The 22,051-nt window shown below is 44.4% G+C and overlaps 1 long non-coding RNA gene across 1 annotated transcript; it reads right to left on the bottom strand.

Annotated features, from left to right (window-relative positions):
- Positions 1-3,908: 3,908 nt before the first annotated feature.
- Positions 3,909-20,791, bottom strand: LOC135915611 (uncharacterized). The gene is made up of 3 exons (XR_010568685.2): positions 20,662-20,791; positions 16,388-16,513; positions 3,909-4,173 (listed from the first exon to the last, which is right to left on the bottom strand). It is a non-coding gene; the product is annotated as an uncharacterized lncRNA (long non-coding RNA).
- Positions 20,792-22,051: the final 1,260 nt, after the last annotated feature.

The following is a 22,051-nucleotide window of genomic DNA, read 5'->3' as shown; positions in this document are numbered from 1 at the left end:
AGTTCTGTTTCCTTCGTTCGCAAGGCACTCTATGCACACACGAAAAGCACGCAGAACACGCGTGTGGTTAGCAAGCACGATTACTTACCTTTTCGATGTTACGACGCGCTCGACAAGCACCCTTCAATTTGCCGGTGCTGCGGTGTTACTCCTCCAAACATACAAGCCGTTGCGAGTGGATGAGCTGATGCGCCCTGATAATACGCATTTCTTTGGGACGTCTATCCAAATTTACACGACAACCAAAGACAAAGGTCTACGGCATGAAAATCGTTGGTCCACATTTGCCTCGTGCACCACGCATACGGCGAGTTTCTAGAGAGACAAAAGCTATCTTCTGGCACTTTTATGTGCGCGAACTAAGTCACATTTCATTATAGCAAACACAAAACCACACAATTAGACAAACACGTCACTGCATCTCGCACCGGCACGTTAAAATAGAGAACAGGGTAGATGCATTAATGCTATGCGCGTTTCATTCGAAAGGGGTGGTGGGTGGCGCCACCAACAGGTCGCATGGGGCGAGCGTAGAGGTGTGCGGTTGTTGTGGCCTCCATAATTCCTGAAATACTACCCAGTACACTCTCGTTTTTTGCCGTGTTGAGCACAACAACATATGCAGTTGCGATACAAAAATAGTCGTCGAGCAGTCTATATTGTCCCCTATAGGTTTGCGCAGATAGAAATTGCATGAGGTATTTGTGATCTTCAATAACTCCTGCCGAATGCAGCCAGCAAAAGCCCGGCCTCCGAGATCCAAACTTGGTTTGCTTAGGAAGCCGTCGCCGGGCCACGTTTTCAACGATTTCACTTCGGTAGAGAGCGAATACTTGTCTTCAAGCCCCTCCGAGACGTTTTGTAATCCTGCCTGTGGCACCTGCGCTGCCTGTGCCGCCACTTTGTTTCAAATGACTTGCTGCAGCTTTCGTCAACATCAGCCTCAGAAATTGCTAGCATAATCTCAGAGCTATACATGTGCACTGTTCGATGTTTCTGTGCGCGTTTTAACTCTTTCAGGCTGAAAGCATGAAATCTGCGAGGGTTCATCGCTCGTGTGGCGCAGGTTACACCTGTGTTGTCCACGTTTGCTTTCGTGTCGGTGTGTTTAATATTTCCGGGTTGCGCTCCTGTCAGCCATGCCTTGTGTGTTTATCGTGTGGCCTATGAAGATTCCTAAAAGAACACATGTCTCTGCAGTGTGCATGTGCCCCGTGTGTTGCGTGCCACAAACATGCGGTGCTGTACAATGTGTTTCCAGCCAAGTGCCGCAGCGCATTCCAGCGAGTAGACGCAGCCGGTTACACGCAGTTGTCTTTCTTTCTTGATTATATTTGTGATTTACCTGCATCTTCGATATCAAGGACAACGCGTTTCCATGACGTTACTTTGTGAATGTGTAATTTTGTGTCTTGTGCGCTTTCTTCAACAAGTGTCCTTTTAAATGTAATACTGCTTGATAGTAAAAATGTGTGTAATGCGGCTGAACTGAACCGGTTCTTTATTCCTTGAAAATTGAAGTTAAAGGTAATTTTACAAGATCTTAGCATTCCAGCTCTGAAGATCGAGCTATAAAGCAAAATATGTAAACTTGTTCTAGTACATGGATCTTACTATGATGTGTCAGTATCGCAGCGTGTTCTCATTGCTGAGGGCCTTATATTATGATAAAGACAAATGTTATTGTCTACTCATCTGAAGTAGTGTATTGTATTTCTTAATATCATTTGTTTCAAGTGCAATATCTTCGTGGATGCACTGCTGGCTTTTCGCGTTAAAAGAAACCTTAAGATATTATTCAACAGTACGCGTTGCAATGTTTCGGCATGAAATCAGGAGTATTATATATAGTACCTTGCATGTTTACTCCATACGAGTATATATATGAATACCGAAAGTGTGATTCCTCCATCGAATGTAGTTCGCAAGTAAGAAAGCAAAAAAAAAAGAAAAGAAAAGGAACGAGTTAAGCCTGTGATGAAAGAATATGACTCCAGACAATCTTGTTAGTTTGGCAAATGACTTTTCCACTAAATTATAGTGTATGTGAGTTTTTTATATCCCCTTCTTTGCACAATGACACAGAACCGGGCATGAGCAGCAATCTGCTCACTATAAAATAACCTTCTAGGTCACACTACTGCTAAAATGACAGGTTTGCTGAGCAAGCATGTGCGCTTTTCTCAGTTACACATTTGCCATGCTATGTGTAAGCACAGTATTTGCGCTTAGTCAATATCAGTCCTTTCTTCCGTTCACTTTGCAAATTCTTATATGGTTCTCACATAATGTTTCATATAATATACCGTAAGTAAACATAAGCATTATGAAGCATGAATGTTAGGCATTAGTACAGGATTTCAGCACATCACTGGAAAGTGATTTTATAAAAGGTAGAAAGAGAAACTTCCATTTGTCATATCAACTTTGTTTCGTGCCTTCCTGCGAAGCGTAGTGCTGGTACGCATTCATTAGTCGTTACACTACTATATTTCAAGGTTACTTATTTTCCAAAGCTTCATATTGGCCAACCAAGTGGAAGAAGGAAGCTGGGATAAAGGAAGCATAATATACATAGCGCTGTTTGTCTGCCATCATTTAGATATTTCCCGTGGAACTCCTGCTCGTGCCAGAGAAAGCATTGACCATAGAAGTTTCCGTTGTTGTCCTAAACGTTGAATTGTAAGAGATATAAGAAACAAAATGTAATTGTAAATTGACACACCTTAGAAATATATGCGTCTTACACACACACACGCACGCGCACACACACAATGTATCATTTGATGAAGCAGCTTTCACATGTATTCTGCAATCTTGCAAATAAAAGTGTAACTTCTGGTCATTGAAACTTTTGTGTTCTTGACTACGATACCATAACTCAAGTAATGTTTTCTGTCAGAATTTTGAGGCACAGCTCTCTTGCAATGGTTTCCATTGCAGTTATTCCCATCTTTTAAAAATTCAGCTTTTCACTCTGTCTGAATATCGCCATATTGAGTCATTTAAGTTTTTCCATGCTATGATTACCTCTTGACAATTTCCTTTACCTAGCAGCTTCATCACGACAGGTGGTCTTACACCCGCTTCACGCCATCCTGGCAGAAAGTGCCTCCTCATCACCGCACCAAGACATTTAAATGGTGTTTTTGTCCACACTATAGCACTGTGGAATGCTTTACCTGGTCATGTTCGTTCTTTAATTGTCATCATGATGAATTATTTGATATCACATGTCAACCACCGATCTTGCATTGCATCTTGTTTTCCTTTTGTTGTTGCTTTTTTATTCTTTACTCAATTTGCATTGAGTACTCCGCATTCCTGCAATGGCCGTTCGGGGCTACAGCACGTTCAAATAAAGGAAATAAGTTTTAATGTGATGGCTGTGCTAAGTTGAAAGCAGCAAATTTAGCATTTAGAAAGCCTTAAGCATACCAGAACAAGAAAAATGAACTGTATAAACCGAAGAAGGTGTGCAAAAGCTAAGTTTACATCACAACATACTATCATGTACGCCAGACAGCAATGCCCTACAGTGATGTACACACGATGGTACTCTAGACTATGCTGTGGGGTACACACCAGAAAACCATGGTGTGCACAAAAGATGGCGCCAGACCACTTTGATGCGCATGCCACAACACACCAAGTCAATCAGGTGTGCACACCAGAGCCCACCAAGCTACTCTGGTGTGCACACCAGAGCACACCAAGCCACCCTGGTGTGAACATCAGAACACACCAGGCGGCTCTGGTGTGCCCACCAGGTAACGCCAGAATATGCTGGTACTTACACTAGAAAACAGCAGAACACACCAAACTGGTCTGGTGTATTTTTCAACTGGGTTAGTAAATATAAATCAAAGCAAACTTGATCAGAAAAAAATAAGTTAGAACACAGGCTGTTTGTGCTTATACTTTTGTGCCAAACACGCCTTTATTACGAAAAAATAATCAGGCGGAAGGAAATAGGTGATATTAATTTACGGTCCGCCGCAAATGTTTTCAAGTACACGGAGGCTTGGCGCGCAGCAAAATAGTTTTCCTACGGCAGGTTTATGCAACATTTCTTGTTTTTACCGCAGGACTCGCTTGCATTCTTCAATGATTGGCAGCTTGTATTGTTAGGTTTGCATGTTCCGCGAAAGAGAGAACAGGTGTCTTTCTTCCCTAGAGAAGGAGAAAACAAATGATAAGACGAGCCAGTCCAAACCAAACAGGTTACTTAAGTCAACACACGTTGGTAAATAATAAAGCAATTACTAATAAATAACAGTAAGTGATAATCAAAAGGTACTTAGGAGACACACGTTGGCAAACGAGCAATGGCTAATTCTTTAAGGAAAGATATTTTACAACTGCAATAAGTTTAGACGAAGTACTGTCGCCAGGAGAGCTTCCAGAAAAGGGAAGTAGACAGTGCTACCTCCGAGTGCTCCACAGTTACCCTTTATAATTAAACAGAGGATGGTGTTATCATAAAGTTAAATATGTGACCTTGCTAGGAAGGAAGCAAGAAGCTTACAAGAATGGCCATTTGGCGTTGTGAAGATAGTATATCTAGATATTCCCAAAACAAGATTCACCATTTTTCAGATTCAAGAGTGTAAGTAACAGACAAACGGGGGGACCGGCATCTTTTATCACCCAGTTGAACCATTAGTTCAGTTTACCAATTCGTTCAGCTTCAACGTATACTTGTTTACCACGTCATATGAGCAACATCTCAGCTGCAATAAATTCAACACGTGACATGAACAGAGGTTAATGCCAATGCTTTACCATAGTCTAGGTGAAACAAGTGCAGCCTGTGTTTTGTTCCACAGTGGTTAAGTAGTGAACGCTACAGGATGAAATGTGTAGAAGTGATGCAAACCGGAACCACCTTGTACATTATAAGCATTCGCGCCAAGTTAGCTATGCAATAACTGATTGGACAAGGAAGTAAACGGACATATTTTCTGCATACATTAGAACATATAAATTACTTGTCTGGTAAAATTTATAATCAGATAAAGTCAGGTGTGTTGCTCGCCAAAAGCACGATCTCATAATAAGGCGCGTCTAATTGGTATACTCTAGATTATTGTAGATACTGGAATACTTTTATTGCGCGCCTACAATACACTAGCGTTTTAATACGATTGCAGGTATTTATTAATACCAGGCAGTTTTCAGTACGTTTATCCATTGTCCGCGCGTAACCTCTTGCACGTCAACTTGAGTCACATTTACGTCTACGGCCTAATGGGTACAGCATCGCGCTAATGTTCCGAGGAAACCGCGTACGACACCAAGTTTAGGAACCACTTGAGTGATTGGGTATGTGCCACTCTGCTTGTAGGAACACTAGGCCTACTACGTGTGGAGCGGGTGAAGTATTCATTCATGTTAAACAGATTTTCAGGCGTACCGCAATAGAAACAAAATTTACAGAAATGCAGACAGGGCAATGCTTATTTGTGCGTGTTCTGGTGCATTGCAGGATCTGTGGAACATGAACTTTGCCATGTAGTCCTACTAGGCACCTTGTTAATTTTTTATGTTCAACTTCTTTTAATCAATCATGCCCTCTTTCCTGCCCAGGTTAGCGAACCGGATGTCCGTCTGGCTAACCTACCTGCTCCTCCTTGTTTCTCACTCTTTTCCATGAACCTCTTTCACGTCAACTTGGGATATTGGGTAAGTGCCACTGCATATGTACCATCTTTTTATTGTAGCGCTTTGACACATCAATGAAATTCTGTGTCACCAACTTTTGTCACTGGGTATGTGCCACAGCGATGCGACATGGGCTATGTGCCGCTCATGTAACCCTTTTAACCCTTTAACGCTGACTTGGGTCACTGGATATCTTCCACTAGATGTGTGGTGCTCTTTAATAGACAAAAAAGTCCTGTGAAATGTTCATGCTGCTAGGAGGGATCGAAGCTGCATCGTATATTTGAAGACTACCATGTCTGAGTATTCATTCAGACATGCCCCACTTCTGTGCTATATGAAGAAGTGTGCCCAGACGGGAGCGCGAAAGAGGAGCCCGGTTGCACACCCATCTCCCACACGCGTTTCCGTGGTGGCAGTACCCTCTGTCGCCACCTTGCTGCAGTGCTAACCGCATCACCAACGACAATCATGAGTAGATGTGTTCTGCCCGTTTTTTATCGCATTTTGCCTAGTAGAAATGCCACCGCATAGGCCGGGATCAAACCCGTTAACTCGGGTTGTGCAGCTCAACACCACACCTGTGGGTTACAATGGCAGGTCACAAGCATGGTACCGCATGGCCACATTCCCTTGACTGAAAACTGCTTGGGGAGTACATTATATGAGTACAAGACAATATACGTAATCACATCAATTGTATGAATTTTGGAGGTGAGGGCCTTCCTGCTCGTTTGAACAGTTTTGCAATAGGTACTGAATATTTCATATGAAATTAATTTATCCCTAGAGCAGACACTATTATCGGGCGTGTTTTAAACGCAGCTTGCCACGCTTTATGCTTACTATGTCGACGATTATAGCTTGTTGTTCTTTTTATGCGGCCTAAAGTAGCTGCCCACGCTTTACTCACAAAGTTGATCTACTGCGATAATTCTTAAACATTTATTTGGAAGTTGTCCAAATTACAAGCCTTCAAGTGGCCTGAGTAACAAGAATGCCTACCGAGTTCAGTCGGTCGACTACGCAGAAACCTCCAACCTCAAAACAATGCCGCGTGTATAGCAGTGGCCTGCGTTCCGAATTCCCATCGAGGCCTCCTCGAACCTGTTTCTGTTAGCGACAGCAGTGCCCTATCATTTCGCTACACCGAATAGAAGGTACCACAAAATGGCGGCTGATTAAATCCCTTTAATACTGCCGCGGGTGTTTTACATGTCCATTCCATAATTACCATCATAGATGGGGTGCCCATTTCCGGACTTGTTGGATGTAGAAGACGATGTGAACGACGTTGCTGGTTGTTACCACTTCAGAAAAAGTGCCGTTCACTGCCACGGTACGTCTCTTGCCTCTCCTCTCGCGACCAACTAGTGGAGATGCTGGATAGCCCGACATCCTAGGCAAACTGCTCCCGAAGCTGTAGAGGCCACTACCTTCCCAACCCCAAGTCGCCCGAGGAAGCCGTCACCTGCAAGGAGTGCCACCTGAGTTCAACCTGCTGGCAAGTCCATCGACAAGAATGTCCACCAGTGCCGCATGTCAGACACAGGAAACCCAAGCTGCTCCTGACCCTCGAATTGCTCACACGCCAGGAGCGCCACGATCTTTCCACGCGACGCATTAGAGGACGTTGAAGATTAGTTGGACGGCTTCGAACTAGTCACCCGCATCAATGACTAGGACTACACCAAGAAAAACCAGCATGTCTACTTTTCAACGAGGATTGAGCGCGCATATGGTTCGTGAACCACAAATCTTCGCTGACGAAATTAGAGGCCGAACGACAGCGTTGGCATGTTCGTCGAAGAAATGTCTCAGCTGTTTCGGAGTGCAGATGCGTCCATGTCCGAGCAGAAGGTGCGGCTGCCGGCCTTGTGCGTAATCCTCCTGCCCCTGTAGCAGAGTTCCTTCCTGAGGCAACAAGCACCAAGGTCATTCACGTCGTCTTCTGCATCCAACTAGTCCGAAAATGGGCTTCCGATATGATCGTAATAATTATGGTAGTACAGAACAGGGGCCCTATAACGTAAAACTATTCCAATGTGTTTCTATTCCAATCTCCTGACGTCAAATTTGCGTAAGCACCAACGCAAGCACCGGGCGGTCACCCACAGGGTTGTCTGAAGAGACCAATCAAACGCTCTCCTCGTTCATAGGAGGTCACTTTTGTTTGCTTGAAAAACGAATAACGTTGCCTACACTGAGCGGCTTGTCGTATCTAATTGGCTGACAAGAGGCGAGGAGAACGCTCAAGTGGAGAGGGATTCGATAGGACCAAGCCACTGCACTGAAAGTCGATGACCGGATGAAGAGGGTGGTGCCGGCGTCTACTATTGGTCGGCTTTCCCTTACTTAGCTTGCGGTGGCTGGTCGAAAATCGCGGCGGCATGCAACGGAAGCTCAAGAATGACGCTAAAACGGACCCTCAGCAAAGAAGAGTTGACAGAATGAGGGGGTAAACGTGTCGAAAGTGCTCGAAAACGTTACACGGCCACGCAAGAAGTTTTATTATACGCAAATACCCCCATGCTCTCCGGCAGGTGCGAGTAGCCAGCGTCTGAGCGATCGGCGGCAGCCATCTTCTATTCCTTTCGGAACGGGGCAGCCTGCGGCTATTCCGAAGAAAATTCAGTTTTGTTCGGCATATTAATGCAACTTTATCGCGTACACGTCAATTTGACGCGGTGAGTTCTTGCGGTTTTGTGACGTCACGTGACAGGCAAGTGAAGTGGGTGCAGCCCGAAAACTTTTTGCCAATAGCCGAGGGCTAATGGCGAAAAGGGGTCGAATCAGAAATAACTGTTTTTCTTTTTTCTGTCAAACCATGCATAATCAGTGTGTGCACATCATATCAGATGGGGACGTATCGCGGTTTTCGTGACGTTGCGTGACAGACAGGTGAAGTGGGGGTGGTCGAAAAAAGTTTTTGACCAATCGTGGAGGGCTGATAGCAGAATTGGAATAGAAAAGTTTGGAATAGTTTTACGTTATAGCGCCCCAGGTAAGACATCGTGGGTACTAAGGCTTCCTCCGAAATACTTGCACGATTTTTGGCACAGGCTTACGGCAGGAGCACCGTGAAGAATCTGCTGGGATCACTCTCTTGTTGACATCATTTAGGCTTTGCAAAACTACATATGGACTAAAATAGTGGCGTAAGAGTTCTTCGAAGTGACCTAGTTGACGTTTGGGGCTCCACAACGATACAAAATACGACTAAGCGCATTTAGTGAAGGATGGCACACCGCATTTACACGATCCTAGATCTTAAAAAAGTGGAAATTATTTTCACCATTGTCCAAAAATAAACTTCGAATTAGCTCGAGCCAGGCAAGTACTTGATCATCATCATTATCATCATCATCATCACCATCATCATCATTATCATCATTATCGTCATCCTGTTTTATGTCCACTGCAGGACAAGGCCTCTCTCTGTGCTTTGCAATAACCCCTGTCCTGCGCCAGCCGATTCCAAGTAGCGCCCACGAATTTCCTAATTTCATTACTCCACTTTGTCTTCTGCCGTCCTCGACTGCATTTCCCTTCTCTTGGTACCCATTCTGTAACACTAATGGTCCAACGGTTACCTAACCGGCGCATTACATGACCTGCCCAGCTCCAGTTTTTTCTCTTAATGTCAATTAGAATATCGGCTATACTTATTTGTTCTCTGATCAAAACCGCTCTCTTTCTGTCTAAGCACTGCGGATGCATCAAGTCGGTGCTTTCTGTCTGAGCCTATGTTCATATAATGTGCTTGTTTTGTAATGTCTACCGCGCATATTTTAACGTGGAAAACAGGTTGCGCCTCCACAAGCGTTTACAATAAAGCGTCCAACTACTGCCTAGCTCTGAACTCCCAGTTTAGGATTCACGTGCGACAATTTTAGAAGAAACTCGGGATAATTAAGTCCTTAAGGTTGCATTCTGCCAACAAAGAGATAACACCGCCAAGTAAAAGTCTAGTTATACAAAGCGTGCCATCCGGACCAGCGCTTGCTGGACAGAAGCCCATGCTCGGCCAAACTATTAGGGGTTACGGAGCTGAATACTTTTAGCCACGTGGCACCATAGATGTATGGCATGCCAATTGCATTCATCTTGCAGCAATGCATTTAGAAATCCCGGCTGGTAAATCTGCAGACGTTTGGCTAAATGGAAAGAATCAATTTTTGCGATCAAAATGAATTATGGGGAGCTTAACGTGCGTATACTAACAGGCTGGCTCAATGTTTGCTTTAGAAGATGTAGTCTGTCAGATTGAAATGCTTCCTACGTGTATTAAAATGGAACCCACAAAGCAAACGGTATCCCCCGTACGTTGCATAGCATGGACCACTAAAGCAGTGGAAATATTTCAACGCGACAGCGTTAAGGAGCTCGTGTCGCAAAAAGGCGGTGTCATAGGCGTTGGCCGTGAGCGAGAAATCCCGGTAAGCAATTAATAAATAAAAAAAAACAACTTGCAAGATGGGCTGGGTGGAAATCAAACCAGGGTCTCCGGAGTGTGAGACGGAGCCGCTACTACTCAGCCACGAGTTCGGTAGTTCAAAGCTGGACAAAGCGCCCCTAGTGAATGCGGTGTTGCCTTAGAAACGTGCCGTAGAAAGTTATACTGCGGTGTACATTGGTAATTTTGAGCATGTAAATTACAGGAGCCGCACTTACACGAGTAGCGAAGTACGTTTCCGCTACATTTCTTCTGCGCACTGCGCACGCGCACAACCCCCTCCTTGCAATGTACGGCGCTGCCCGACACGTGGCGCGCCACTCGCCCCATGTTCGCGTCCGCCTTCATGGCGTGTCGCCGCCCGGCTGTCCGCGCCGATCACGACGTTTGGCTCGCATAGGCCGTTTTGAGCGGGCGGTGCGAACGGGGTGCGACAACGCTATCGCGTTCCATTCTTGAAAGTGAAGCTTAAGGGTCCTCTAATTTTTTTATAATTTTAGGAGGTTCAATATTCAGCTGACAACTCACTATGTCACAGATACATTTCATTTGGTTTGTACAGCTGCAGCCATAGGTGAGTGTGCTGTTTGGTAATACCAGAGTTGGTCACGCAAACGATTACGTTAATAACTATAGATAAGGGCGGAGGGACGGGTATGGCAAGTCTCACTGGTGTGCCTATGCATTCAGTTTAAACTTAAAAGAATTGCTTGAACATGCTCTAGAATTGTCTCTGCAGATGGATTACTTGACCGGACTGACATATAAGAAGCCGATTAAGACACCAAGGAAAGCATAGGGGAAATTACTTATACTTATATCGGAATTAAAGAAATAGAAAATAATGGAAATGAAAGTGGATGAAAAATGGTCAGTGACCCTAGTCCTTTGCATAAGTGTCTCTGAGTGGCACTCCCACCTCGGTGTTCGTGTCGTTTAGGTTAAGCGAACGAACGACTTTACCCTGGCACGATATGCGGGCTAGGGCGAGGGATGGCAAAGAGGAAGCGCCGCGCACACCACCTGGCGGGGCGCATCCGCCTAACCAGTGGGTCAGGAAGCGCACCTTAGGCATTCTATCCGGTGCTGACGTCACAGCAAGCAAAGAGCGCGCGCGCGCAGCTGTTGCGAATGAGCGAGCGAGCAGGTGCTTGCCGAGAGAGAAGAGAGAGAGCAGGGAGTCACGCCACATCCGCTCTGCTACGCAGATGTTCAGCCTGTGCCAGGCAACTGTTTTCCATTAATTAGCTGGTGAATATCACGCCACTTTCTTGTGTGTGACACAAAAGCCATTAGTGACGTGATTACTTCAGCTTTCTACTTAGGGGTTTCCAGGAATTTAGACAAGGTCGTGCTCCCGTGGAGGGTCTCTAAAGTCTACAATTCTGTGCTTCGGTGTGTAGTAATCAGTGATTTCTGAATAATTATGATTCTTCCAGACTTTTCAGTATCTCAGAGAGAGATACAAAGGGAAGGAAAGACAGGGAGGTTAGCCAGTGTAAGTGCCGGCTGGCGACCCTGTGCTGTGGAAAGGGGTAATGGGAAAAAAGTAAAAGAAGACAAATAAGGTGAGAAAAATTCACACAATAATGCGATGTGGCGCACTACAGCACCAAAGAGCTTCGGTGGCACAATTCACAAGCACTTAGAAATTTGAGCAGAGCCCTTAAGGCTTTGAGTCACTCAATTTTTAACTAAACGTATGCTCTGGTATGATATCTATAATAAAATCTGTGAATTTTGTACGATGCTCTTTCTTGTCTATTGTTTTCTAATTTATTTTGGACTTCATCCCCAGTCATCTCAGGCTGTGAACCGGAAGTGCTGTACGAGAAAAAAGAGAGTCACTCGGTGCTCGCGCCACTAAAAACAACTAGCCTTGTGGGGGATACGAACCCACGTCTTCGCTGTAGGCGTGTGATGCCCTTACGAATTCAGCTACTACGGCGGCGTTTTAACATCGACGTTCTGACGTATTTATGTTTTACTACTAGAATTAACATTGGGAGTGTTATTTTTGCAGCAGGCGTCACGTGTACGTGATCTTTTTCGGTCGAGGCAACAGGTAAAAAAAAACACACATGCTCGCTGAAGGCATCACTGTTACCGGGTGCGAAGACGTGGGTTCGTATCCCACCTGCGGCCAGTTGTGTATAAATAACAAGAATTAGGTAAGAGTTTCACGATTTGTACAAACACAAGGATGCTAAAATGCGACTGTCTTCAAATTCAGCACCCGCACCCGAACTGCTCCGCCCGGCCATCACTGGTGGTATTGACGCTTTTCTTGACTATCCCGTAGGCCCTGCCATGTTTGATCACATGGTGACGAGTCCCTTACTCAACTACCTGCATTGCCTCCGTGTTTACAATGGGTGTGTATAACACCGGTGCGGCTTAGCAAACTTCTGTTTCAAGCAATATCGTAGACGATGACAGGGTGAAAGACGTAAAGCTTTGGCCACATTTTCAGAGAACATGCAATAGCACTTTGGAAGCTGTATAAGATACGCCCAAACGGCGCCAGCAGCTTATATGGTGCTTGCTTTAAAAGCAAGGCTAAATATGCATTCCTAGCTACCCAAAGTTTGCGCACAGTAATTGAATCAGGATTACTGTGCTTTGCTTTTCGTTCTTTATTTGACAAATATTTTGAAGCAGCGGCATGTTACGTTACTGACTAAGTAAATTTCCTTAGTGCGGTCACTATCTGATTATGTTGTGCCTATTCGCTCGCGCGTTTGATCAGTTTCAATTTATTTGTTCTTGCTGCGCGCGAAGCTTAAAACGTAGCTGTTTTGTAGATTGCAATACCTTGTAGCAAAGATGTATTATCGCTGGTGACTCGCTTACTCTCGTGAACCATGACAAAACATTCAGTTTTGACCTTCCATGCGTTATCAGTGGAGTCCATCGTTTATTGTGCCTATATGGTGCTCATATATTCAAATTTGTGCCCTTTCACATATTGACACTTTGGCGATTAAGTTGACGTAAGATTCCGTGCCAGTTGGCGTAGATCTGTGTTGATAATGTGCGCGAAATGTACTATCACAGGAAGCGGCCGCTAATCCTTTTGTCATTGTTTAACGAGTGGCGCTCACTTTTGCCCATTCTCCGGGGCAGAGGCACTTTCTTTGAATGTTCGCGACAAATCACTGGCGGATGAGCAAAATTCTGTATCCTTGAAGAAAAGCATAGATCTCGAAGCGCCGGTAACACGTACGGACAGTTGCAGCAACGGTACGCGATCATGGCTACAGAGATTCATTAATATGTCAGCCACTATTTTTTCAGCCAACTGCTGCACATGTCTTCAATCCACAAGGTTCAATCCGGCATGATTGGAGCATAGTGCGCTAGCGAAAACTCAGTTGCATTTCCGACAGCTGATCGCACAGAAGCAAGGTGGAAGCGGTGATGGTTTCCTATTCGTGCGTTGTCACTGAGGCGGCGTGCGGCGTGTCGTCGAAAGCGCCATCTCGTTTCTCTACAACAAACTGCTCCACGAAAAAGGTCAATATGAGCAGTGCGGAGATGTGCAAGTTTTATGGACTTCCGGAAGTACGCTGGGTGTTAGTGATTTGTAGAAAAGAATTCATGCAGGCTTCAGTCTGTGGATGGAGACGCGAACGCCCTTGCCTTTGTTGCGCATGTTGAAACATCCCTCGCCACGAAGGATAACACGTTTGGTTCCTGTGTAAGGGGATCGGAAAGAAGCACGGATCGGGTCATTGCGGAGAACGCCATGGGTTCATGTTGCGAGCTCTTTCCAACCTATGATTTTGGGTGGAATGATGCGCTGGTGGCAACGGATGGAGGTGTGGTGGAGCGCTGGAGCGCGGCCGCGAAATGATTGGGATTTGGAGCGGCGCGTCGATGCCGAGAGGAATTCCCCGGGAAGGCAATGGGGCTTCTGGTAGACGAGGTCTGCAGGCGTCACTCGAACGTTTGGCTTGTTAATGGTGCAGACACCTTGGGCGCCTACTTAGAAAGCCGCAAGGAAGGTTGAGTTGGGGTGGCACATGATTGCTGCTTTGAACTACCTTGTGCAAGCGTTCGATCATCCCGTTGACACAAGGGTGGCAACTGGTGTCTTCAGTCGCTAAAGAACCGGTGGATATCATAAGGATCCTGAAGAGTCGGGATTCTTACTGCCGTGCTTGACCGGTTCTAAGGCGACAAGGTTTGTCGAAACAGGGTATCCTACCGGCGAAAAAAGTCGGCGCGATGACCTCGGCGCCGATCCTCTTGTAGAGTCACAATTCAGACCGTCTAGTGAAGCATCAGGGATAAGACGCATCAGGTGGAAAGGTACCAATTATGCGTGGGCATGTAGGGAGCGCTCTGAAGGCTAGGCGAGTGCTCCTATTGGCGCACTGACGTGCGGGTAATTTCGGGACGTTGTCACTGAATGCGCGTTCACGTTTGACCTTCCCGCTGCATGAAAGGCAAACGTAGCGGTCAGCCACGAGGTGCATGCAGGCGTGGAAGCCAGGAAGGTGGAGGTTGCGCAAGTGATTAAAGAGGTTAAGGTGATGCGATGAGGGCACGAAAGGCGTGGGTTGTCTTGGGGATAATCACAGTAGATGCTGGTCTTTGACTAAGAGGCACGATGTCCTGTAGCTTGAACGAAGAGTTGCCCTTGGGGAGTCATTGGAGTCCGTCGCTGTATGTATAAGCTTCGGCTAGGAGATTATTAGTCACGTGCTGAGAATTGCTGTGGGAACGTGAGAATATGTCGGCAAGTACAATATTCTTTCGACTGAAATTCTCGATGTCCAACGTAAACAAGCTGTTAAACGACAGATGGTGCTGCTGGGACAGCGGAACTTTATTGATACATTGAGGTAAAGTGGCTGCAACGAAAAATGCTTCCTCTAGATATCTTATTTAGGTTACAATCACCCAAGTGTACTCATCCAGTGTTTCAAAGGCTGACTACAAAATTACGAACTCTTGTTGACTGCTAAGGCTGATGATTTCCATTTAGTCTTCTTACACCTAATTACAATTACATTGAGGTACACGTGATAGTTATGCGGAAACCCACAAGGTGGAGACAAGTAAACCTCTTGGCGTCAAACTCCTGCCTTACCCGCCGCGGTTGCTCAGTTGCTATGGTGTTAGGCTTCTGAGCACAAGGTCGCGGGATCGAATCCCCGCCACCGCGGCCGTATTTCGATGGGGGCGAAATGCGAAAACACCCGTGTACTTAGATTTAGGTGCACGTTAAAGAACCCCAGGTGGTCGAAACTTCCGGAGTACTCCACTACGTCGTGCCTCATAATCAGGAAGTGGTTTTGGCACCTAAAATCCCATAATATTATTATTATCAAACCCTTGCCTTTGTTTCGAGTTGTTGGCATATTCGACTTCGCCCAGTCAGCTGGTTAGGCACGTTAGCTCAGATGGTAGAGTGGCTGCTCCCGAAAGGTGGTGGTCCCGTGTTCGAGTTCCGGACTAAAACGAATTTTTCTTCAGCTGCGAGGCTTTTCTTTCGAGGAATCCGTGGAGGTTTTCTTTGTACCAATTGCTACAATTGGGTGGATGTCACATTTTCCTTTAATTATGTTTTGGTTGTTCGCGTACCTAATAATTTTTAACCTTAATTGAAGCTACCATATCGGGGCCTCACATGCAATATTACCGTCCCAGTAGAAAGTTACGATTCACGACGCACATTGTTTTAAGTTGGTGCTTATACTTTAATAAATAATGCGGTGCACTTTAACCTGTTGAATGCGTGCTCGACTTGGTACCATTCGAGCATATAGCTTCCTGGCTTAACCTCTAGTTAAAAGATTGACAATGCTGATTGTCAGTCTTTCAATCCGAATTTGGATACGGCGTGGCATCACGCCGTATCCAAATTCGGGACATGCACGACCTCTCACGTTAACGTGCGCCTAAATGTCATGATTAAAAACATCAAACAGTGCTCCCAACCACCGTACTTGTTTTATTAAAGTTATTCTGGCCTAGATAAATCTTGAACAATCTCAGCCAGCACTTGCGGTGCCTACATTTATCTACATTCTCGGCGCAAAGGTAGTACAAATAGCTGGCATTCTGTAAACTGAGTGTGCAACAGCCACTAGGAAAGGATTTTTACATTTTTGACTGCTTTATTACAGAGTAGTTGGCTATTACTCTATAGCCACAGCTTTCCAGTGGTACTGGCAAATCAGGTACTAATGCTGACTGCATATAAAAACTCAAAAATAAGCTTCATTTGATTGTGGCAAACATGAAGATGATACTTACGAACTTCACAGCAAATCTTTCTGGTTCCTCTGCAAGACTGCGTATTTTTTTGCCCTTCGGACGGACACTGTCTTTTAGCTACACATTTGAAACCTTCACTGCAGGATTTCTTCGAATCACTGCGAGCTGAATAAAGGGAAAAGACAATAGTTAGAGCTCTCCATAAAATAGCGCTCATGATGAAGGTACCGATGTGCCAAGACTTATCTTGAGCCCACTGCGTCCACGATTTTGGCAATCTGAATGCTCTCTCTAGCATTTCGCACAAACGGGCTGAACAAAGGTGCATAACAACAACAAACAAAGCGGATGAGTTTTTGTACATGCTCACGGGCCAGAGATTCCTCTTCAGGTTTATTTCTGGTTCGTGAAAACAAAAACTGCAATTCGAGAACTCGTTTAGCACGGCGCACTTGAACCGCGGCCTGCCACGTTATCCCACGACTCGGTGCGCACACGCTAGGAAAACCTATTCCGCGTAGACGTTTATAAATAAATATAACTCAAAGATGAAGTCAGTGGGTACACGTGGCAAATGGATCGTCCCTTTTAGTAACACATCATTGCAAGCATAAAAAATATGTTGTTCTATAGCTCGATAAAGCATGCACTAAAGCTAATAGACTTGTATGGCTCTTTCGCAAGTTTTCACGCTTAGTTGGTGGAGGTCTGATGTTGGTACTTTACTGCCCATAGAAAGGCGCCGGTGCGAAGGGTGCGTGTGCTCGCGCGACCGAGATGCACGGTGCGTTGCATGAAGAATGCCAGCTATTACAGCTGTTTGAGAAGCATGTGCGGTCCACCTATGCTACTGCGACATATGGGCTGGTTAACGGCTTCGTTCTCTACAGAATTGCGCAATAAAAACAACAACAAAAGGTACCGAACTATTTACACTGCAACGAATACACGGTCTCAATCGCTCTATATGTAAATAAAACGCATAACATTCTATAGGCGTTTGGCAATTAGTTTACATTGATGATCATTGTCGTTCTTTTCAGCGAAAAAATTTTTACCTCCGACTGTAGTTTGAAATGACTTGATTTATATGCTACAAATGGAACGTGCACAGTGCTCAGATATTGAAGCACAATACCATAGGAGCGTGTGGCTGCCTTGAACTGTTCGCGCCGATGGTGGGTGTCGGCAACGCCGAGCTGATATGGAAACACGATCGTCACATCTTCTATACTAGGACTAGGAGGAAAGTTTCTGTAACGCCCAAGATTTTCTAGGAATCCGCATTAGTTTTCTTGGCATCTGAGCGGTAATACCGCATGATTGACAATGTTTTTATCTTATTGACAAGTGCACGTTATCGAAATAATTTGTTTGGCAACTAAACGACGACTGAATAAGCGCATAAAGACAAGGTGCACGTATGACTTCTGCCAGGAGAAGAATAGTGATTATACGTGCATTCGCAAAGCGCGATACATACATATATATATATATATATATATATATATATATATATATATATATATATATATATATATATGTATATATGTATATATATATATATATATATTAGGGGAGGCACATATTTGAAGTTAAGAATGTGAATCGCACATGATACATTTGAGCGAAAATGAACTTGCACGTACCTAGGCAAACATTTCGCAATAACCGACTGATACCCTATTGCTACTGTGCTCCGTCTGCTAAACAAGTCACTGCTAATCATGGCAAGTGAAACAACGAGAAAGGATCTTTAAGCAATGCAGAAACAAAATGATTCGTGGCAGCAGTGTTTCCGGTTGTGCAAGATAGCAGACTGGAAAACAAGTGATTCGTCCATCTAGTTTGTAATTTAGTGTTCCTTGCAGTGACATCATAGTAGCTGTTTTTGGTTTTATTTTAGAACAAGTGTGTTTTTCCTGGAACGAGTCCTTTTACATGTGGCTACGCCAAGCAAGTTCTTCAGCAGTTTTCTTTTTGACAACTTTTCGCCTTTTTTACCAACGAATTATTTACTATATTGAGAAATCTTGTTGTACGACATGTATACATCGTTGGAAAGCTTGTTTGCAACAAAGCACTGAAGTTTCTACGAGGCAATTGGTGTACTTTTTTTATGGACAATTAGTGATCTTTTTCTTAAAACTGATGCTAATTGTGCGTCATAGTATGCGGCGTGTTTTCACTAGACAGTACAAGCGTGGGGCCCTATTAATGACAAAAAAAAACACTCCTGCTACAAATATGTGTGTCTGCGAATGACAACTAGATATTATAATATAATATAAGAATAATCTTTATTTCTTTCTTTCGTCAGAATACAGAATGAAAGTGGATGTAAGGGTAAAAGCCGCATGCAGCGGCTTGAAAAAACCCCATTACGCCCCACATGACAGTATGACGAGGAAACAGCTTAGTCATGACAAACGCAGAGAAGTACGGGCAACATTGGAATACATTGCGAAATTTGGAAATGTTCAGGGGCAAAAATACAGTAGGGATCAGTAAGAATATATGCGTACCAAATTGAGAACAGCCTGAGTGCATTTGTTAATATTGTGTGATGTAAGAAACAATAGCGCGACATCCAAAAAACAATGAAACACCATACATTAGTGCAGGAGCGGCAAAACGCTAATTAACTTGTTTTTTGATATTTCTTCCAGTAAGATGGTATTCCGTTCAAGTGTGTTAAGGTAACAGGGAAGTTTATAGGCGCTTGATTGAAATCGGTACACAGTCCGACAAAACGGTGTAGACCAAGCGGTGCAACGGCGTACATTGTGCATGGGCACATGGCTTGGAAGGTTGAATAGTGTCAACATATCTGCGTCGTTTGTTCTAATAGCATTCTTGTACATTTTCGTGTTCCTTGCATACTATTCGTATTCGGCTCGCAGTCAAAAAATGTAATATTCTGCCACCTCTAAAATATGCTTAGCATTTTAAACCTCTCGTGTCAAGCCAAAGTATCGTATGTCCATTTCATGACATTGGAAAGAGATAGCTACACACCTAGAAAGACTTGGTTATGGAGGGGTACTCTAGAGCGAAACTTAGCCGCGACCATAGGTTGGCATTCGCGGTGCCTGAAAAACCTATCTCAACTGTACAATGTGCCACGGCCAGCTAAACTACAGTGAATTTACTTCCCCACATCCCTCAACCCCCTCAAAAAGTTTTAATCAAAGGCCTTCAACGTTTTGATGGAGCTTGTTTGCATTACTCCCTCGAAGCTCGAAACACAGATTTTTTTGTTGCATCAGCAATCGAGAAGCATTTAGTTCTCTGCAATCCACAGTACCTTTTCTTCACCGGCTAAAATACTGCTTGCTGAGGCTTTCGAAATCTATACAGAGTAGCCGACAGTCGCGAAGCCTGCAGGGCTGAAAAAGAAACACTAATAGCTAACCTCAAAGTGCGCTATAGCACACATAATAAAGCATCTGGAACTGAACTGCACAGTGCCGTAGTAGAATGAGTTTTGTCTGCAGTGGCGACGGTAAGCCCACTTTTGTTCTTCGCTACAGCATGAGAATGAAGTTTTGGATATGTGGCCTGACGACAATGTGATAAAAATGAGGAATTGACCCTTATAGAAAAGAGCCCAAAAGAACCGCGGAAGCACACGGCAAACTAATTTTAGCCTTTTTGTGTCGATTGCTGCAATTTAGGTTGCGATGTGGTTTCGAATAAGTGTCCTTTTTCCTTACTCTATGTTGAATAGCAAAATAACTGGATAGCACAATAGCTTGTAACAAAGAAAATGAAAACAAACAGGTCGTTTAGGACATCTTCACACATCCCTAGTAATGTCCAAAGTTCGCCAGCAAGGCTTTGTAGAAGTCATAAATACAAAGTCCTCGACTGTTCATTTATCATTTCAGTCATCGATTTGTGCAATGTAGTAGAAACAGCTATCCGAGGGATACAATATTACTTGTGCATGAGTGCAGCTGACTTACTTCTGTAGAAGCATGTGGGGTTTTAAGCATAATCACACCACATAATCGTGTTCGCGCTATGATGCTTTTCCTATCCCTCAGTACCCGTGCTTCATGGGCCATGCCTACATGGCTCTTATTGTCTTCTACAACGTGGTAAATACGTCTGTAATATTGTAATAACCGTGTCAAAGAAAGGTATTTCGCAAAAAAAAGACAATGCATTGAAAAGCTCAGTAGCAGGACTGCTTGGGCATTTGAACTCATCGGCATGATCGCTATCATTTCTTCTCACCCCAGAAGCATATTGCTCCAAAAATAACCGTAGTATGACACGAAATGCAGAGTCGAGCAGCTACGACATACCGATTATAAGCAGTAAGCAGAAAGCGAGCAGAAGAGCATTAGTTCTCATGATGACGTAGACTGTTTCGTTTCGTTGCCTCTCTGTTTGAGCACACGTGCAGCAGGACCAACATGGTCTAGTGGATCGCCTGGCGAGTGCGTGGCTTTATTTCATGATAAAGACATTTAGGAGGGCAGAGGAGAATCTCAAATGGCAGCTACTCATATACTGTCGTTGTTGACATGGAAGTTTCTTCCGTGCATATTTGGGGGCCATGCGATGCTATTTTATTGAACTATTCCTTATCTCTGCTACAGTTATGCATCTGCCCTACTCAAAGCTCCTAGACAGATTTGTGGTATTATCTGTTGTAATGTTATTATATATATTCGTTTTTTTTCCGCATATGCTAAATATGTCAAAAACATCGTGCCGCACGTAAAAAAACGAAAGCAGGTGCAGAGACAAAAGGGCGACAGAAAAGGTAGAGCGCTGGTCTTCAACTACAGCAACCTTTAAAAAAGTAACAGCATGTCATGTGGTCACATGCGCTGGTCTTCAACTCCAGTAATCTTTAACAGAACAGCACGTCATGTGGTTACAGAAAATGCCACATCTTGGCGCATGTATACAAATGAGGGTTAGAAAGTTGGGACAACTTGATTCGTGCCACCGTCAATTCCACCGAGCATAAAACCACTTGTTGGGATAATCAAGTTCGTTTTTTTTACCAAAGCAATACAACGGTCGCTCAGGCACTTGCCTGTCTCAATTTATATACAAAGTGCTTTTAGTAATAATGTGCATTTCTTCCGCTTTCTATATTAAGAGAAAACGTGTAGTGTCAAATAAGGGCGTGCAAAGGCACATTCTGCGGTGGTTAGCAAGAAGGACTGATCAAGTCGAAGCTTTTACAAGGACGCATTTGTCCCTCAACCTGTCGTTAACAGGTCGAGGGAGCAGCGTGCGCAGGTAGAGTCTTTGGTGGGATCAGACCGTCCTAACCCCTGCAGAATATTACAGATAACCACTGCCGAAAACTATGGCCTATTGGCTACTGTGCGCGAAAACTGAATGCAGAATGCTTAAGTGACTTGGATTTAAATCCTAGTGGCGATTTCTTTCTATTTTTTCCCACTGTTGCAGTGGCAAAGCTAGGGCTGACATCATGGCCTCATGAAAACATACATGATGAAAGTAACGGAAGAGATGGACCCACAGGGCAAACCCAACATTGAGCGTTTAACTGCTGTAGCCGTAAAATGTGGTATTAAGTTTATGAACCAATGTAGGTTACGCCATAAGCTGCAGGCTGCTGCTGGGTGCCTAATAGCAACATTTGAAGTATTGACAAATAGGTTTGCAAGTACACGGCGCGGAAGATTGTAGTAACACGTAGTTGGCGGTCTG

The sequence above is a fragment of the Dermacentor albipictus genome, chromosome 3 (genome assembly GCF_038994185.2).
Source record: "Dermacentor albipictus isolate Rhodes 1998 colony chromosome 3, USDA_Dalb.pri_finalv2, whole genome shotgun sequence".
Taxonomy (NCBI): domain Eukaryota; kingdom Metazoa; phylum Arthropoda; class Arachnida; order Ixodida; family Ixodidae; genus Dermacentor; species Dermacentor albipictus.
Note: the sequence above shows the minus strand (reverse complement) of the source record. Positions and strands in the feature narration are given on the sequence as shown.